The 5154-nt window shown below is 38.0% G+C and overlaps 1 pseudogene; it reads left to right on the top strand.

Moving 5' to 3' along the window:
• The first annotated feature begins 293 nt into the window (after positions 1–293).
• LOC131225339 (uncharacterized) lies at positions 294–3112 on the top strand (annotated as a pseudogene).
• Positions 3113–5154: the final 2042 nt, after the last annotated feature.

Genomic DNA, 5154 nt, shown 5'->3' with positions numbered 1-5154 from the left:
CCCACAGAGCCCCTGTTAGGACCATCCACGGTTCGTTTCGTGAGACGACGCCCAAATTTGGGCGCGCGTTCAAAACAGAGCCGCGCCTAAAAAGGGGTTATTTCTCTCTCTCTCTCTCTCTCTCTCTCTCTCCGTTCCATAATCTCTCCATTTCCCAATCCTCTCTCTCCCTCCCGATCTTTGCTCCATCTCTCTCCAATGCATCTCTGCCCTCTCTTCTTTCTCTCTCCATTGCAGCAGTCGTAAAGCTCCTACCCAAAGAAACACACGCCGTGAGGGATCAATAGTGCCTAATGAATGTGGTGATTTTTTCTTCAACATTAGTGAATTTTTGTTACCATCTCTGGTTTTTTTATGCAAGTTCTCTCCCATTTCTTTTCTCTGCAGTTCTTGGAAGCTTCCTTTCAGCATTGAACAAATTTATTGCTAATCACTATGCTTCGAAACACTCAGTTTCAGAGTATTATGTATACGAGTTCTTCAGGGTATGTGATGATAGCCTCGTGGAATTTTTTGGTGTTTAGTCCAGTATAGGGAAGCCTTTTTTATATGGATTTTGGGTAATGAGTTTTTTTTTTTGTTGGTTGTTTTAAACATCTATTACTTGTGCGTGATTTGTTTTATCTTCTGTTCTGCCATAGATATGGAAGTGTTCTTACACAGAAGGTACCATTCAATACATTTTTATGCTTTATTTGATTATTACACATCATATCATGCATCTTTACTCAAAATTATTTCTTCTTTCTTTGATGTAGTGAAATCAAGTGTTAAAAACTTGAAATTCGCTACAGACTTGATAGACACCAGTGGCCAGAGTTCAAGTTAATTTGAAACTGGCTGAAGTACTTAATTAGGTTTTCTTGGGTTTTTAATTCAATCCAAGTCTCCGTTTGTTCTAATTTAATCATTGAGTTGTTCATTTACTGGATCAGGTTTTCAAAGCAGAGTGGGGAATACATTCATGAAAGTTTCCTATACTCAACAATTACATGCTGACTAAGATACATATAATGTCGATGTTGCTCTATGAACTCAATTCAGAGTATCTCTCTCTTTTTGTGGCAGCTAATATCCGGGTTCACGAGTTCTTTAAGACAGCTAATTTCAAGAAAGGAATTCATCCCATTCCAGGGGCTCACCAGGCTCTTCTTAGATTGTCTACATTTTGCATCTGTCGGTTGTCATGTGAGTGCTTTAATGTTTGTACTCATTTTTAGGATATCTTTTTAATGAAATCAACATCCTTTGGTCTCTCAGTTTTTGAATTTGCTTGATTTTGAACTTTTTATTTGAATAGATCTCGCCAGAATGCTATCAAAGACCACACAATTGAATGGATCGAGAGGCATTATTGAGGACTGTTTCAGGAAATCCACTTTGGTAATCACTTTGCTTTGGATGGGCATTCAAGATCCAAATCAAAGATTTGCAGGTAGCCACTCCCTCCTTGGGATCTTGTAATTTCTGATAAATGCTAAGGTTCACAAAAGGTGACCATGAAAACCCGAGTCTTGAAGTCTGAAAACCTCGATGAAGCCATTCGGGCATGCTTCGTATACCCACGTCTATCTAACTTTAGACATGTGTTGGTTTTTGACATGTATATGTTGTGTTGGACAAGGCTACCTTAAGAGTCTTAAGAGACTTGATGTTAGAATAGGGAAACATTTCTTTTTTTTTTTTTCCTGGGAACTATTGTGTGCACATAGTGTTCATTGAGAGTCATGCACATCTCTCCCCATCTAATAATGATGGGTGGGCATTTTTTTTATAGGTATTTGAAAATGCAAATATGAAATGCTAATGAGATTCCTACATACTTCAAATGGTAGGAGACAATGTGTGCACTGACCTTTAGCTTTTCAAAGAAATAAAGAAAGAATATGAACTGCCTCTCAATGCTCACTCTGTTAGCTGAAGTCATGCTCAATTTCTTAAGAAATAAATTTTGTGTGAGTCATGAAGTGGCAGAGACCTGTTTGACAAGGACAGTCCAGTTTTTTGAAAAATTGACACCCTTTTTGTGGTAAGAAAAATTGCCACTGTGTTATAAAATTACCAAAAAAAAGGCCATGTTGAGAATGTGTGTTTTTATTTTTCTCAAGCATGTTGTGAATGTGTTGGGCATGCATTAACATGTCCATTTGAACAAAATGACTCTTGTTATTCATCATTTTGGTGTTATATTTGGATAACGCATCTTAATGTGTTTGTACTCTAGTTGGATGCATCTTTCTATATTTTATACTTGCATAAAAGAATGTGATGCTATATGCCTTTCACAAGGTTTGCTAATCCCACACATTTGGCCAGCCGGTTTATATTGGCATGTGTCGTAAACATCTAGCCCTACCAGGTGCATCCCTGACCCCAAAAATCAGCCTGGTCAAGTCACCAGCTAAGCCACGTCGTAGAAAACAGGATAACTTTTTAATCTGTTCATTAGTTCTGTACACTGGCCTAACTTTTGTGCTAGGTTATGTACATAGAAGGTAACACCTGGTCAAAGGCTTGGATCTTGCATGTGTGCAGGCACGTAGGCATGACACCATGTCCAACATGTCACTTCCATGAATGAAACCAATGCAGTGATTTGTCTAAATCTCCCACAGATGACATATCATTTTACTGTAAGTCCTGTCTTTTGCAGGTCCTTGGGAGCAAAAGTCTTGATCGATGACAACCCTGGATATGCAGCTGAATGCGCAGAAGTCGACATAAAAGTTCTACTCTTCGAATACGACAACTCGTACCCTTGGTGGAAGACTGGCTTTAAGACCACACACCCTCTAATAACCAAAGTCCATAACTGGGAAGAAGTAGAACAACACCTGGTCTCATGGATAATATCATAGATCTCACCCACATTAGGGTTTCTTAAACTGCCTGGGTTATCCACCACTAGTTGATTCTACTTTGTCTATGGAAGAGATGTTGAATTCCTTAAGGAGAAAAGATATCAACGGTGATTATAGAGCTTTTATCCTCCCTAACTCTCCCATGAACATCCATTCAAGACTCACCCAAGATGCTATTGAGATTTAGGATTTTAGAGGTACGATACATACGCATCTTCATTGTTTATTTCTTTCTTTCAAACTTTTTTCTTTCTTTAATAGACTTGTACATGCTGTACTTGAGTTCGAGCTTGAGCTCTGCCTCGAGCTCAACATTGAAGCTTGGTTTGTTTGCCAAAGCTATCGAGTCGAGTTCGAGTCAAGCTAGTGGTTTGAGTCGAGTCGAGTTTACCTCGAGTTGAGCTCGAGCTTGTTGAGTGAGAGAGTAATGGATTCTGTTCTTGTTCCTCCTCCATTGATGAAAAATTCAAAAATCTTAGGAGAATCAAAGCAAAACCCGATGAAAAAACCAAACAAAGCTTCGAATCGGATGAGGAAACCTGTAAGAACCGATCTGTTCTTGATCTTCTTCCACCAGCAGAAATCCAAGTACTAAAAAAGAAACAGAGCAGAACACAGATCAGAAATCCAAGTAAAGAGCTCTAGCCAATCAGATCATTGGATTTCCTTGAAGCTCTAACAAATTTGAGAAGAACCCATCTCGAATTTCTTGGGTTTCTCACCTAAGAAGTAAATCTCAAGAGATTGAAATCATACTATTGTGGAGCTGAAATGAAAATTGGTGGTGGTGGTCCGGGCGAGCGTGTGGCTGGCAGCAGGTAGAGAAAGAGAAGAAAGGGAAAGGGAAAGGGAAAGGGGGTGCGTGCGGTTGGGTAGAGTCTCTAGGGTTTTTAAAAATTTTTTTAAAAAAAAAAAAAAAATTAAAAGTTAAAACTTATATTAATATTATATATATATATATATAAAATATAATATTATATATAATATATAATATTTAATATATTTATTAATCGAGCCGAGTCGAGCTCGAGTTCGAGCTTCGAGTGTTATCCAGCACTAGTTGATTCTACTTTGTCTATGGAAGAGATGCTGAATTCCTTGAGGAGAAAAGATATCGACGGTGATTATAAAGCTTTTATCCTCCCTAACTCTCCCATGAACATCCATTCAAGACTCACCCAAGATGCTATTGAGATTTAGGATTTTAGAGGTACGATACATACGCATCTTCATTGTTTATTTCTTCATTTCAAACTTTTTTCTTTCTTTAATAGAAGTGTTGATAATAATAAAAAAAAGTAAGGAAGGTGTAATTAATATTTTATTGATGTTACATTTTTTCGTGTTACTTCTGGTATGTCTCTAATGCACACTGCCATTGCTGTAATGCAGAGAAGTTTAAATCAGACTTGATGAAGATAGCTATGACCACTTTGAGTTCAAAAATACTTTCCCAGGACAAGGAGCATTCTGCTAAACTAGCCGTAGATGCTGTCATGAGGCTCAAGGTAAGTATTCGACTGAACTTTTTAGATGTCATGAGGGACTCTTGTCAAATCATCATGAAGTCAAATTGTGGTTTAAATGTGGCTGTGGTGTTGGTAACAATTCATGCCCCATGGTTGATAAATGGGTGCACAAACTTACTCTGTATTGGTTATTTACGATAATTTTGAAATTCCATGGCATGGTATATCATGCTAAGCTGAATTAGAATGCACTACTTAACTAGAATTTAATGTTATTTGATAATTTGATTTCCCATCACCTCTTTACTACAACAGTTGCCTCTTCTCGTTTGTTGCAGAAGTGTAAATCCTGTAATTATTGTTGTTTAAAGTGTTGGGTAATTCATATGAGGAGAGATTGAACAGGTGATTCATGGCATTTATGTGAGATATCTATGTGATTCATCAGGTAGGGGTCAATGCAAACATTTCCATGGCCCAGAAATCAAGCTAGTCAACTCTTCAGGTGGCTGCACATGGATGAGAAAGTTATGATAAGATGATTGAATATATTCCACATAGACATTTGGCCACCTGACGAGCAGACCATCTTGCTTTTTGGGTCAGAGGGCCCCCACCTGATCAATGGCCCATTTCCCTCATAATGTACCCACTGAAACATGTGCAGCTACTCCTGAATTTCCTCAGCATTCTAGTGATGTTCTTTTAGAGCATTCTACAACCGATGTTATTTATCATACTGCCATTCAGTTTTTCCTAATGGCTGGATCAGCAATGCGTACTTTTCAGATTGAAAACATTAGGAAAGGATATTCTGTGAAGGG

The sequence above is a fragment of the Magnolia sinica genome, chromosome 2 (genome assembly GCF_029962835.1).
Source record: "Magnolia sinica isolate HGM2019 chromosome 2, MsV1, whole genome shotgun sequence".
In the NCBI taxonomy this organism is placed as follows: domain Eukaryota; kingdom Viridiplantae; phylum Streptophyta; class Magnoliopsida; order Magnoliales; family Magnoliaceae; genus Magnolia; species Magnolia sinica.
The sequence above is the reverse complement of the archived record's forward strand: the minus strand, read 5'-3'. Positions and strand labels throughout refer to the sequence as shown.